The 12988-nt window shown below is 46.3% G+C and overlaps 1 protein-coding gene across 8 annotated transcripts in view; it reads right to left on the minus strand.

Moving 5' to 3' along the window:
- Positions 1–12988, minus strand: part of BRPF3 (bromodomain and PHD finger containing 3) — a 292941-nt gene that overhangs the window by 123737 nt on the left and 156216 nt on the right. The gene's annotated exons all lie outside the window — the stretch shown is intronic.

The following is a 12988-nucleotide window of genomic DNA, read 5'->3' on the forward strand; positions in this document are numbered from 1 at the left end:
GAAAAAAATGAACCGACACCGACTCCTACTAGATTTAAAAATTGGAATAAAAAAACAAAAAGCAAGTTTAAATGTCCCAATTCACAAAAAGTTATAATTAATTACTGTATTTTTCGCCCTATAAGACGCACCTGCCCATAAAACGCACCTAGGTTTTCGAGGAGGAAAATAAGAAAAAAAATATTTGGAACCAAAAGGTGTGCTTTTGGTGGGTTTTGAACTAATGCCACTGTTATGGGGGCATATATGGATGGCACTGTTATGGGGGATCATTGTGGGGGCCTCTGTGGATTGCACTGTTATGGGGGCATCTGTGGATGACATATACTGTATAGCATCTTATCTTATGTGTCATCAACAGATCCCCCCCATAACAGTGTCCCTGTGTAGTGAATGGGGGCCGGCATCTGTTTCTGTAATGGCAGCGGGGCCCGATGCCTGCTTCATTCATAAAGTGGGTGGAGCAGGCTCGTGACGTAGTGAGCTACGCTACGAGCGCCCACCCGGCCTCCTGATTGCCAAGAAGTTAGTAGTAAGTAGTACAGCGCTAAATTTAAGATGATTGGAATACTTTAACAATACCCACAAGTTAGATATGATTACCGTATACTACAGTGAGCGGGGCCCGATGTAGTAGAATACAGTGACTGCACCGGGCCCCTCTGTCATTACAGAAACAGATGCCGGCCCCCAGCCCCTCCTCCCTCTCAGCCTATTCACCGGACGGTCGCAGCATTCGCCCCATAAGACGCACTGCTATTTTTTCCCCACTTGTGCGAAAAATACGGTACTTCTCTACTGTAAGAATAAAGGCCAATGCATGCAGTGCGTCACGTTACCGCAAAACGAACACGTTAAGTGACCATGAAGAAGCATGCTTTTCATATGCTTCACTATATGGCACGCAACGCACAGTTAAGGAGCGGCAATACTTATACTTTCCATTGTGTTGTGTTCCGCTGTTACAGGGAATGGATAGTCAATAGTTCAAGACTGAAGCTGTAAACCATTTAAAAAACTGCTGTCATTCAACTAAGGCTATAAAAACTTGTAAAGTCAGATTGTTAGCTTAAACTTTAAACATGACTATGGGATTCTACTAGGGAAATCATGTTTTAAAATAAATGCCCCTTCCCATGCCCCTTCATGGATCCTCCCACTGCCCTATCTTCAGCAGAAGATCAGCACACAGGAGGAGGCAGCAGCTTCCTAGCCAGTAATTCTGTGGTAATGACATGTATGTTGCCTTTCTTTCCTTCAAGGAATGTATAAAATACATTCACATATTAAATACAGAGGAGTCGGAAAGTCGGAGTCGGAAGTACCACAAACTGAGGAGTCGGAGCATTTATCTACCGACTCCACAGCCCTGTGCAGGAGTCCTTACACAAATGTGAAGTGTTGATTATCTTAAACAGCTCCAGCAATAGCTGACTTATAACATGTTGAAGGCAGTCGCGGGTGACCTCACCAGCATATACTATCAGTCTGGGGATGTCTTTCCCTGTAGTTTATATTTAGTATGAGGCACCAACACATACAAATGGCTGCAACCTCATCATCCAGGTAGGGTTGTTGCGGGTATCGAAATTTCGATACCCAATCGATACTTTTGTCCCGGTATCGATACGATACCGGGATTTCCATTTTTTCGATACTGGGCTGAGCTTCTGCGCAGTCTAGTATCTCTGAACATGAGCGCGCTGCTGTCGGCGCGCTCATGTTCTCTTAGCAGCACGGGGAGAAGGAAGCTGTCCTCCCTCCCCCTGTGCTGCTGCTGCCGCCACCAATGAGAAGAGAGAGGCGGAGGAGGAGGGGCGCACTGCGCCACCAATGATAGGACTTTTCCTACACAGAGCGGCACCCAGCACTCACCATTATTCCTGGGCGCCACTCCGTTCGCCTGCTGTGCCCCATTACTGTCTCCTCTCCTGCTCCACATGCTGATTACTATCGGAGCGATGGGGAGGAGACATCAGCTTCACTAGTGGGCGTTCCTTCTCCCTGCGCTGCAATTGGACAGCGCTACAGCCAGGGAGAAGGAACGCCCACTAGTGAAGCTGATGTCTCCTCCCCATCGCTCCGATAGTAATTAGCATATGGAGCAGGAGAGGAGACAGTAATGGGGCACAGGAGGCGAACGGAGCGGTGTAGCCTAATACTTAGTCTGGACCCAGGAAAAGTAGACTTTAACACATAATACAGGAGGCGGGTGCCGGCAGCAGAATCGCATTGCTGGCACCCTGCCCCTGACAGGAAGCTGCGATCAGCGGCAGTTAACCCCTGAGGGGTTAACTGCTGCTGATCTGCCAGTACCCGCCTCCTGTATTAAGGGGTAATTATCATTGGTGGTGCAGTGCGCCCCCCCCCCCTCAATCCCCCATCTCATTAAAATCATTGGTGGCACAGTGCCCCCTCCCCCTCTCAATCCCCCAGTATTAAAATCATTGGTGGCAGTGGCCACAGGGTCCTCTCCCCTCCCCCTCATTGGTGGTGCAGTGGCAGCTTCTGATCGGAGCCCCAGCTGTGTAAGCCTGGGGCTCCGATCGGTTACCATGGCAGCCAGGACGCTACTGAAGCCCTGGCTGCCATGGTAACATCCCTGATGCTGTGTGCACAGAGCAGAAGGGAGAGTGTGAAGCCCTATTCACCCTGATAGAGCTCTATCAGGGTGAATAGGACAAGGGATGAAAGATCCCAAGTTCTGGCCCCTAAGGGGGGAAATAGTTATTAAATAAAAAGTGTAAAAGGAAAAAAAAAAAACACCAAAATATTAAGTATGAATCACCCCCTTTTCCCAATATCACATATAAAATGTATAAATAATAAACATATTACATATCGCCACGTCAGAAAAGCCCAAACTATTAAAATATAAAAAAAATCTATGCGGTGAACGCCGGAACAGAAAAAAATAAATAAAAACTGCGCGATTCGCCATTTTTCAAAATGCGGAATGCACGTGGCTTTTTTGGTTTCTTTTTTTTCGCATGGTATCGAGTATTGCAATACTTTTTCATGGTATCAAAACCGAATAAAAAATTTGGTATCGCAACAACTCTACATCCAGGAGTCTGTACTCTAGCTACTCTAAGTCCAGGGACTTGGATCTGGGAACAGTAGGATATTCCAGTACAGCAGATATCAAAAAGATACCAAAAAAATACCTTGCCAGAGAGGGAGGTGAAAAAGGGTAAAACCTGTTAAAAATAACCATGCAATAGAAAAGTAACATCACTGAAGATATCTTTGATGCCCTGAACATTACCTCCTTTGTTGAGAGCAAAATTGCCACTGACTAACCAGCGCACCCTGGTATTGCACTCACAGTAGCACTGGGGGAAGTCTGTCAAGTCATACGTCCAGCATACTGCCATTAGGTATTAGGTTCAAGTAGGGTTGGGCGATATCAAAAATATTCAGACAATAACAATATTAAAAAATTTATCGCGATAAATACCCATTTGAAAGAGAAAAAAAAAACACAAGGAGACGTTATACTGTGTGGGGGCAGCCACAAGGAGACGTTATACTGTATGGGGGCAGCCACAAGGAGACATTATACTGTATGGGGGCAGCCACAAGGAGACGTTATACTGTATGGGGGCAGCCACAAGGAGACGTTATACTGTATGGGGGCAGCCACAAGGAGACGTTATACTGTATGGGGGCAGCCACAAGGAGACGTTATACTGTATGGAGGCAGCCACAAGGAGACGTTATACTGTATGGGGCAGCCACAAGGAGACGTTATACTGTATGGGGCAGCCACAAGGAGACGTTATACTGTATGGGGGCAGCCACAAGGAGACGTTATACTGTATGGGGGCAGCCAGGAGACTTTATACTGTATGAGGGCAGCCACAAGGAGACGTTATACTGTATGGGGACAGCCACAAGGGGACGTTCTACTGTATGGGCGCAGCCAGGAGACATTATACTGTACGGGGGCAGCCACAAGAAGACGTTATACTGTACGGGGGCAGCCACAAGAAGACGTTATACTGTATGGGGACAGCCACAAGGAGACGTTATACTGTATGGGGCAGCCACAAGGAGACGTTCTACTGTATGGGGACAGCCACAAGGAGACGTTATACTGTATGGGGCAGCCACAAGGAGACGTTCTACTGTATGGGGCAGCCACAAGGAGACGTTCTACTGTATGGGGCAGCCACAAGGAGACGTTCTACTGTATGGGGCAGCCACAAGGAGACGTTCTACTGTGTGGGGCAGCCACAAGGAGACATTATACTGCATGAACAAGTTTTGAACCCCCCCCCCCTTAGTATAATAATGTCATGTTGCTCATGTATGGAGGACTCATTATTCCCTAATGCCTGCTATTATAGATCAGTGTGCAGACTGCAGCTTGCAGGCAGGCAGGAAAGACCAGGCCACAGGGCTGCAGAAGACAGACAGACATAGCACCTCTATGTATGACACCTGGGCCGGTTCTATTCTATGTTTAAGGTCTCGTCTCTCTCACTCCTCGCAGGCCAAATTCTGTGTGTGGGAGTTGGAGAGACTTTTTACGCCTGGCTGTTGTGCTCGCCTCTGCTGTTATCCGATTCGGGCGTCGGTAGGCGGAGACATGAATATGGGGAGGTAGGAGGAGCCGGGGGCGGCCGTTGCAGGCAGTAATGTGGTTGTGAGTACTGTTATGGAGGGGCGGGCGGACACAGATTTAGAAGCACATATCACTGTTTCTTAATACTGCGGTATATCGCTGACACCAGTTTACCGCTCAACCCTAAGTTCAAGTGGTCGCCAACATAAAACATGCCAAACAACTGAAGGAGGATTATAGAGCCGCAAATTCCGAGACAGATCAGAACCCAGTTTGTTAAACCATGTCAACTGGTTTCACAAGGGAACTTGTGGATTTATATTGGGGGGGGGGGGGGGGGGGTGTAATGGTGGGTAGGGAGGGTCTGATATGAGACTGGGGGGGGGGGGAAGGGAGTCTGATTTGATGCTGGGGAAGGTCTGATCTGAGGCTAGGTAGTGTCTGATCTGAAACTGATCTGAGGCTGATGTAGGCTGGTCTGATAGGAGGCTGATGGAGGTGGGGAGCAGATCTGAGGCTGAGAAAGGGACAAAGGCAGGGACAGTTGCAAAGGAAGAGGCAGGGACAGTGGCAGGGAGAGTGAAAGCTGAGTGAACCCCTCTCCGGATCCCTGGGATTAGCTTGGCTGCCATTAATGCCAAATAAAGAACTAAATACATAACATTCTGAACTTAAAAATTAAACTATGTTTGGTAAAAATGGCACCTGTACCATATGTAATATATAGCGCAGGCACCATTTTGTGCCGCAAAATTACAGCACTCTAGATGTTTTTTAATTAAACTGCAATTTATGTAACTTCCCCCTAAGTCAATCATATCTTTGACCAAATATAGTTGTCAAATTTTCAAGTTGAGAATTTTATATGGCCTGCGAACAATGTTACAAATATCCACATTGTCTTAGGCTGCAAATTGGTTCCGTAAACGTAATGCTTAATTATAACAAATGTATCATGTTGCTATGCATCTTTGAATGGTCACTTTTTGATATACAGGTGAAACCCGAAAAATGTAAATATCGTGCATAAAGTCTAGGGCTGCAACGATTAATCAACGTTATCGATAATATTCGATAACGGGATTTGTTGTCAACGAATCCCGTTATCGAATAATCGGCTGATTCGTTGCTATGCGGGCGGGAGCGGGCGGTCAGGCGCTATGCCCGCGGGTCCTTGAACTTTAGATCACCGCATCTTTATTACCTTACAATGAAACTCCAGTAACAGGCAGAGCGGGCGGCGGTGTAACGTCACTTACTCATGTGACGCACATGCTCCGCCTGCTTCATTCATAAAGTAGGTGGAGCAGGCGCGTCACGTTGAGTAAGTGACGTTACGCCGCCGCCCACTATGCCTGTTACTGGAGCTTCATTGTAAGGTAAAAGAAGATGCAGTGATTTAAAGTAAAAGTTACTGCCGGTTAAGGAATACTGCTGTGAGCGGCGGGGCCAGGGCTGTTATGGGGAGGGGGATCGGTGTATGGCACTGTTATGGGGAGGGGGATCTGTGGATGACACTGCTATGGGGGAGATCTGTGGATGACACATATAGCATAAGATGCTATATAGCAGGCATGCTCAACCTGCGGCCCTCCAGCTGTTGCAAAACTACAACTCCCATCATTCCCGGACAGCCTACAGCTATCAGCCTACAGCAGGGCATGGTGGGAGTTGTAGTTTTACAACAGCTGGAGGGCCGCAGGTTGAGCATCCCTGCTATATAGTGTCATCCATAGATCCCCCCATAGCATAGTCATCCACAGATCCCCCTCCCCATAACAGTGCCATCCACAGATCCCCCTCCCATAACAGTGCCATCCACAGATCCCTCTCCCCATAACAGTGCACAGATCCCTCTCCCCATAAAAGTGCCATCCACAGATCCCCCATAACAGTGCCATCCACAGATCCCCCCCATAATAGTGCCATCCACAGATCCCCCCCATAATAGTGCCATCCACAGATCCCCCATAACAGTGTCATCCACAGATCCCCCATAACAGTGCCATCCATAGAACCCCTCCATAACAGTGCCATCCACAGAACCCCTCCATAACAGTGCCATCCACAGAACCCCTCCATAACAGTGCTATCCACAGAACCCCTCCATAACAGTGCAATCCACAGAACCCCTCCATAACAGTGCCATCCACAGATCCCCCCCATAATAGTGCCATCCACAGATCCCCCCATAATAATGCCATCCACAGATCCCCAATAATAGTGCCATCCACAGATCCCCTCCATAAGTGCCATCCACAGGTCCCCTCCATAAGTGCCATCCACAGATCCCCTCCATAAGTGCCATCCACAGATCCCCTTCATAACAGTGCCATTCACAGATCCCCTCCATAACAGTGCAATCCACAGATCCCCCATAACCGTGCCATCCACAGATCCCCCATAACAGTGCCATCCACAGATCCCCCATAACAGTGCCATCCACAATTTGTTTTAATATGGCCTTTGAACATAATTTTTCAAGTAAAATCATATAAACCCCTTTTTTTGTCATTTTGGTGTTTTTTCCCCGATTAATCTATGAAATTATCGACAACTAATCGATTATTCAAATAATCGTTAGCTGCAGCCCTAATAAAGTCCATTTATTTCAGTAATGCAAATTAAAAGGAATTGCATTAATGCAGTTTAAAATTAGAATTTCGTGAAAAGGTTCAATATTCTAGGCTCAAAGTGTCACACTCTAGTCAGCCAATTAATCCATACCCCCTGAGCAAAGGGTACCTCTAAATTGTGACTTTGGGGTTTCATAAGCTATAAGCCATAATTATCCAAATTATAACAAATAAAGGCTTGAAATATCTTGCTTTCATGTAAGACTACTTTCACACTCGCGTTTGGTGCGGATCCGTCATGGATTTGCACAAACGCATCCGTTCAGATAATACAACCGTCTGCATCCGTTCAGAACGGATCCGTTTGTATTATCTGTAACATAGCCAAGACGGATCCGTCTTGAACACCATTGAAAGTCAATGGAGGACGGATCCGTTTTCAATTGTGCCATAGAAAACGGATCCGACCCCTATGACTTACATTGTGTGTCAGAACGGATCCGTTTGGCTCAGTTTCGTCAGACGGACACCAAAACTCTGCAAGCAGCGTTTTGGTGTCCGCTTCCAAAGCGGAATGGAGACGGAACGGAGGCAAACTGATGCATTCTGAGCAGATCCTTATCCATTCAGAATGCATTAGGGCAAAACTGATCCGTTTTGGACCGCTTGTGAGAGCCCTGAACGGATCTCACAAACGGAAAGCCAAAACGCCAGTGTGAAAGTAGCCTAATGAGTCTATCTCATATGTTAGTTTCACCTTCTAAGTCTACTTTCACACTGCGGATCAGATTTGCCCTAATGCATTCTGAATGGATAAGGATCCGCTCAGAATGCATCAGTTTGGCTCCGTTCTGCCTCCATTCCGCTTTGGAGGCGGACACCAAAACGCTGCTTGACGAAACTGAGCCAAACACACTGACACAATAGAAAACGGATCCGTCTTCCATTGATGTTCAATGGTGTTTAAGACGGATCCGTCTTGGCTATATTAAAGATAATACAAACTGATCCGTTCTAAACGGCTGCAGACGTTTGTATTATCTGAACGGATCCGTCTGTGCAGATCCATGACGGCTACTTTCACACTGGCGTTTTGGTTTCAGTTTGTGAGATCCGTTCAGGGCTCTCACAAGCGGTCCAAAACGGATCAGTTTTGCCGTAATGCATTCTGAATGGATAAGGATCCGCTCAGAATGCATCAGTGTGGCTCCGTTGCGCCTCCATTCCGCTCTGGAGGCGGACACCAAAACTCTAGCTCGCTGTAAACATCCGGTTTGACATCGCTTCAATGGTGACAGTCTTCCCTTATGTCATGACAAATGGTTACATGACTCAAGGGGAGCAAGTCAATGTTGCAGCCAATGATTGGCTGTATTAGGCCCCTTTCACACGGGCGAGTATTCCGCGCAGATGCGATGCGTGAGTTGAACGCATTGCACCCGCACTAAATACCAACCCATTCATTTCTATGGGGCTGTTCACATGAGTGGTGATTTTCACGCATCACTTGTGCGTTGCGTGAAAATCGCAGCATGCTCCTCTGTGTGCGTTTTTCACGTAACGCAGGCCCCATAGAAATGAATGGGGTTGCGTGAAAATCGCAAGCATCCGCAAGCAAGTGCGGATGCGGTGTGATTTTCAAGCACGGTTGCTAGGAGACGATCGGGATGGAGACCCGATCATTATTATTTTCCCTTATAACATGGTTATTAGGGAAAATAATAGCATTCTGAATACAGAATACATAGTAAAATAGCGCTGGAGGGGTTAAAAAAAAAATTACATTATTTAACTCACCTTAGTTCACTTGTTCACGCAGCCCGGCATCTCCTTCTGTCTCCTTTGCTGAACAGGACCTGTGGTGACGTCACTCCGGTCATCACATGATCCATCACATGATCTTTTACCATGGTGATGGATCATGTGATGACCGGAGTGATGTCACCACAGGTCCTGTTCCTTTAATGAATGCTCACCACAGGTCCTGTTCAGCAAAGGAGACAGAAGGAGATGCCAGGCTGCACGATCAAGTGGACTAAGGTGAGTTAAATTATTTTTTATTCTGTTTTAACCCCTCCAGCGCTGTTTTACTATGCATTCTGTATTCAGAATGCTATTATTTTCCCTTATAACCATGTTATAAGGGAAAATAATACAATCTACAGAAAACCGATCCCAAGCCCGAACTTCTGTGAAGAAGGTCGGGTTTGGGTACCAAACACGCGTGATTTTTCTCACGCGAGTGCAAAACGCATCACAATGTTTTGCACTTGCGCGGAAAAATCGCACGTGTTCCAGCAAGGCACCCGCACATTTTCCCGCAACGCCCGTGTGAAAGGGGCCTTAATGTCAAGTGGAGCATCGCAGGCTTGGAGGAGAAGTAGCCAGTGCCAGGAAGCAGGGAAATAACCTTCCTATAATTGTCCATACAAGTGTGTGTGTGGTGGGGGGATTGCCAAACCCCCCATTCTTGCACAACCCCTTTAGCAAAGTGTCTAAAATCACTTTTGAATACTTTGAGTGGTGTGCGTTTCTAAAACTGGATAATTTATGGGAGGATTCTATAATGTAAGCCCCTCAAGGTCACTTCAGACCTAAACTGGTTTTTAACCGATTCATTCCTCCTGGACGCATCCGTGCGTCATCTGGCGAGACGCGATATTTCCTGTGAACGCGCGCACACAGGCGCGCGTTCACAGGATCGGAAGGTAAGCGAGTGGATCTGCAGTCTGCCAGCGGCGATCGTTCACTGGCAGGCTGTAGTTGCGATTTTTTTTAACCCCTAACAGGTATATTAGACGCTGTTTTGATAACAGCGTCTAATATACCTGCTACCTGGTCCTCTGGTGGTCCCTTTTGCTTGAATCGACCACCAGAGGACACAGGCAGCTCTGTAATAAGTAGCACCAAGCACCACACTACACTACCCCCCCCCCCGTCACTTATTAACCCCTTATGAACCCCTGATCACCCCATATAGATTCCCTGATCGCCCCCTTGTCATTGATTACCCCCCTGTAAGGCTCCATTCAGACGTCCGTATGTTTTTTACGGATCCACGGATACATGGATCGGATCCGCAAAACACATACGGACGTCTGAATGGAGCCTTACAGGGGGGTGATCAATGACAGGGGGGTGATCACCCCATATAGACTCCCTGATCACCCCCCTGTCATTGATCACCTCCCTGTAAGGCTCCATTCAGACGTCTGTATGTTTTTTACGGATCCACGGATACATGGATCGGATCCGCAAAACACATACAGACGTCTAAATGGAGCCTTACAGGGGGGTGATCACCCCATATAGACTCCCTGATCACCCCCCTGTCATTGATCACCCCCCTGTAAGGCTCCATTCAGACGTCCGTATGTTTTTTACGGATCCACGGATACATGGATCGGATCCGCAAAACACATACGGACGTCTGAATGGAGCCTTACAGGGGGGTGATCAATGACAGGGGGGTGATCACCCCATATACACTCCCTGATCACCCCCCTGTAAGGCTCCATTCAGACATTTTTTGGGCACAAGTTAGCGGAAATTGTTTTTTTTTTTTTTTTTCTTACAAGGTCTCATATTCCACTAACTTGTGTCAAAAAATTAAATCTCACATGAACTCCCCATACCCCTCACGGAATCCAAATGCGTAACATTTTTTAGACATTTATATTCCAGACTTCTTCTCACGCTTTAGGGCCCCTAAAATGCCAGGGCAGTATAAATACCCCACATGTGACCCCATTTCGGAAAGAAGACACCCCAAGGTATTCCGTGAGGGGCATATTGAGTCCATGAAAGATTGAAATTTTTGTCCCAAGTTAGAAAAAAATAAAAAATAAAATCAATTTCCACTAACTTGTGCCAAAAAAAAGAAAATTCTATGAACTCGCCATGCCCCTCATTGAATACCTTGGGGTTTTTTCTTTCTAAAATGGGGTCACATGTGGGGTATTTATACTGCCCTGGCATTTTAGGGGCCCTAAAGCGTGAGAAGAAGTCTGGGATCCAAATGTCTAAAAATGCCCTCATAAAAGGAATTTGGGCCCCTTTGCGCATCTAGGCTGCAAAAAAGTGTCACACATGTGGCATCTCCGTACTCAGGAGAAGTTGGGCAATGTGTTTTGGGGTGTCATTTTACATATACCCATGCTGGGTGAGATAAATATCTTGGTCAAATGGCAACTTTGTATAAAAAAATGGGAAAAGTTGTCTTTTGCCGAGATATTTCTCTCACCCAGCATGGGTATATGTAAAAAGACACCCCAAAACACATTGCCCTACTTCTTCTGAGTACGGCGATACCAGATGTGTGACACTTTTTTGCAGCCTAAGTGGGCAAATGGGCCCACATTCCAAAGAGCACCTTTCGGATTTCACAGGGCATTTTTTACAGATTTTGATTTCAAACTACTTCTCACGCATTCGGGCCCCTAGAATGCCAGGGCAGTATAACTACCCCACAAGTGACCCCATTTTGGAAAGAAGACACCCCAAGGTATTTCTTGATGGGCGTAGTGAGTTCATGGAAGTTTTTATTTTTTGTCAAAAGTTAGTGGAATATGAGACTTTGTAAGGAAAAAAAAAATAAAAATCATCATCATTTTCCGCTAACTTGTGACAAAAAATAAAAAGTTCTATGAACTCACCATGCCCATCAGCGAATACCTTAGGGTGTCTACTTTCCGAAATGGGGTCATTTGTCGGGCTTTTCTACTGTCTGGGCACTGTAGAACCTCAGGAAACATGACAGGTGCTCAGAAAGTCAGAGCTGCTTCAAAAAGCGGAAATTCACATTTTTGTACCATAGTTTGTAAACGCTATAACTTTTACCCAAACCATTTTTTTTTTTACCCAAACATTTTTTTTTTATCAAAGACATGTAGAACAATAAATTTAGAGAAAAATTTATATATGGATGTCGTTTTTTAAAAAAAAAATTACAACTGAAAGTGAAAAATTTCATTTTTTTGCAAAACTTTTGTTAAATTTCGATTAATAACAAAAAAATGTAAAAATGTCAGCAGCAATGAAATACCACCAAATGAAAGCTCTATTAGTGAGAAGAAAAGGAGGTAAAATTCATTTGGGTGGTAAGTTGCATGACCGAGCAATAAACGGTGAAAGTATTGTAGTGCAGAAGTGTAAAAAGTGGCCTGGTCAAGCCCACTAAACCGTTTTTTTTTTGCTTAATAATAACCCCTACACTGCGATTTATCCATACATAAGTAAAATAATAATTTTGGTTCAGTAGAATTTGCTAAAACCCTATTTTTATAATATGTAAATTACCTTGCTACCAGCAAGTAGGGCGGCTACTTGCTGGTAGCAGCCGCATCCTCCGATGGTAATGACGCCCCCTCTGCTTGTTGATTGACAGGGCCAGCGGACGGGATCTTTCTCCGCTGGCCCTGCCTGTTTTCCTTCAATATCTGGCGCCTGCGCCGCGGCCACTCACTCGGCCGCTTCATCCTCAATGCGCCTGCGCCGGGTGTAGATGTGACGTCATCGGCGCAGGCGCATTGAGGATGAAGCGGCCGAGTGAGTGGTCGCCTCTCAGTGCGCCTGCGCCGATTGAAGATAGGTACGGCCGCGGCACAGGCGCCAGATATTGAATGAAAACAGGCAGGGCCAGCGGAGAAAGATCCCGTCCGCTGGCCCTGTCAATCAACAAGCAGAGGGGGCGTGATTACCATCGGAGGATGCGGCTGCTACCAGCAAGTAGCCGCCCTACTTGCTGGTAGCAAGGTAATTTACATATTATAAAAATAGGTTTAGTGGGCTGACAGAAGCCCTTTAGGCTAGGGGGGCTGAAGTTGTGTCACGAATAAACAAT

Source organism: Bufo bufo, chromosome 3 (genome assembly GCF_905171765.1).
Source record: "Bufo bufo chromosome 3, aBufBuf1.1, whole genome shotgun sequence".
NCBI classification, from domain to species: domain Eukaryota; kingdom Metazoa; phylum Chordata; class Amphibia; order Anura; family Bufonidae; genus Bufo; species Bufo bufo.